At 35.7% G+C, this 2500-nt stretch overlaps 1 protein-coding gene across 6 annotated transcripts in view; it reads left to right on the plus strand.

Moving 5' to 3' along the window:
- Positions 1-2500, plus strand: part of LOC115212914 (pleckstrin homology domain-containing family H member 2) — a 1355391-nt gene that overhangs the window by 658532 nt on the left and 694359 nt on the right. The gene's annotated exons all lie outside the window — the stretch shown is intronic.

Consider the following 2500-nt stretch of genomic DNA (forward strand, 5'->3'; position numbering starts at 1 on the left):
TGACAAACCAGAAATACAGTTTGGAAATAACCTAATTGAGTTTGGCAAATTTGATACCTACTTAACTGCAAGCCTGCCAAGGTTGAGAAACTGAGATAACATTGACAATGGGAATATTTTCTTTTATCTCTTACTTATTTCAGTCATGGTGGCTATACTGGAGCTCTTCTTTGAAGGGTTTAGTTGAATGAATCAACCCCAGTACTTATTCTGTCAGTCAAGAGACTGCCAAATTTCTAAGCTACTGGGATATAAACAAACCAACACCAAATGTCAAGCAATGTTGGGGATAAATATAAACACAAGTTTGTCTGGGGCTGTAGTAGAAAGATAGTTGCTCAAGGTGCCATACAGTGGGACTGAACCTAGAATCATTTTGAGAAGCAAATGTCTAACCACATGGCCACATAGAATTAAGAATTTAGCATTTTTCTGTAAAAATTGTTCTTCATGTTTGGAATATTAAATGATAGTATGATTGTGATGATTTAGTTAGCATTTCTTCTCATGTGAGACAATCCAGGGTTGTTTTCTTTGCATACAATAAATGCAGTTGTGCTGGCTTAAATCTTTAGCATTTAGATTACTCTGTCAAATATAATGCTTGTGCTGATCTCTAATGCACCATGAGGAGCCGATCTCTAATTGTAAAAGGAACATGGAAGGGGTAGACCCAGGAAAACGTGGGACAAAGTGGTGAGAAAAGATCTACAGATATTGGGATTCACTGAGAGGATGACAGGGGACTGAGGCTCCTGGCAGTTCACTGTGCTTGAGAAAACACACCAAGCCAAGTAAAAGAGTGGCTGTCATTGTATACAGGCTTGTTCCTTCTCCAGTTGAGCATTCCTAATTTTGTGGGCTTGTGGGTGCTGGTGCCATGTAAAAAGCACCCGTACTGGTGCTATGTAAACACACCTGTGCTGGTGCTGTGTATAAGCATCCAGTACACTCTGTAAAGTGGTTGGTGTTAGGAAGGGCATCCAGCCATAGAAACTATGCCTAAACAGACATGGAATCTAGGCAGCTCCTCAGCTGGCCAGCTCCTCAGTAGGCCAGCTCCTGTCAAACCGTCCAACCGATGGCAGCATGGAAAACCGGCATTAAATGATGATGATGATTTCAATTAATCATGCATTATCTTGTAGCTTTGAGATTTAAATGGTGTGATTGTTTACTGTTTAGAATGAAATTGTATGGTAAGGTGTTAGAGGCTAGATGGCAAGGCCAGTTTGAACATAAAAAAGGCAGAATATTTTGGCTGGATATGGTGGCCGATTTAAATGTTGAAGAGTTAATGGACAACAATTTGGTGTCATCATCATCCTCATCATTATTGCCACTTAATGTCCACCTTCCATGCTGGCATGGGTTTAAATGAAAAACCCTTACCTCATATTCCATCACATATATTACTGTACCCTACTGTACTATATATCTCCTACATCCATTTAATTGGCAATAGCATTGGTTAAAAGCAAAATGAGAACATCTTAGAGTGAAACCTCAAACTGGAAGCTGACAACTTAATTGTTGACTGTATTTTAAATTGAACCATTTCATTCGCAGAAAAACAAAATAGAATGTAAGTGATAAAAAGTTTGCTGATTATAGTGTTTTCATTATTTATTTCTCTAACTTTAAATAATTTGGATCAGTTGAAGTAAACAAATTCATTTAATAAACTCAAGAAACTAGCAGACTTCTATTTATAAAGTAAAATCCAATATGAATGTAGCTAGACTGAAGGAAGTTAATCACTGTGTTTCAATTAACAAACAAATAAAGTTAGAAATATTCTAATTAAAAAAGAATGAAAATAAAAGAAAATGGCTCCAGTCTGTGTATTAGGATAAATACACAGATGTTGGATTTGATTCTTGTGATTGTAGTTGGATAAAAGACAGTTCCATGATTGGCTATAGAAAACGAGAAGCAAGCAGAATAATGATAATAATAATAATAATAATAATAATAATAATAATAATAATAATAATAAGAAGAAGAAGAAGAAGAAGAGAAGAAGAAGAAGAAGAAGAAGGAGAAGAAGAAGGAGAAGAAGAAGAAGAAGAAAAAGAAGAAGAATATTAATAATAATAATAATAATAACAACAATAACAGTAATAATTATCATTGTCATCATCATCCTTTAACATCTGCGTTGATACACACACACACACACAGATGTGTGTGTGTGTATGTGTATGTATATATATATATATGTGTGTACGTATATATACACACACATATCCATACATGTATACATACACACAAACACACACACTCACACAACAAACACACACTCACACATGCACACACACACACACACATGCACACACACACACACATGCGCACACACACACACACACACATGCACATACTGCAAGAATGAACTTCACTCAAAGTTTGTATTAATTAAGCAAACCTCTTTGCTTACTTGCAGGCAGGCAAGCAGGAAGCTATGAAATATTTATCAAAATAATTAAACAGTAAACAGTCA

Source organism: Octopus sinensis, linkage group LG6 (assembly GCF_006345805.1).
Source record: "Octopus sinensis linkage group LG6, ASM634580v1, whole genome shotgun sequence".
Lineage (NCBI taxonomy): Eukaryota > Metazoa > Mollusca > Cephalopoda > Octopoda > Octopodidae > Octopus > Octopus sinensis.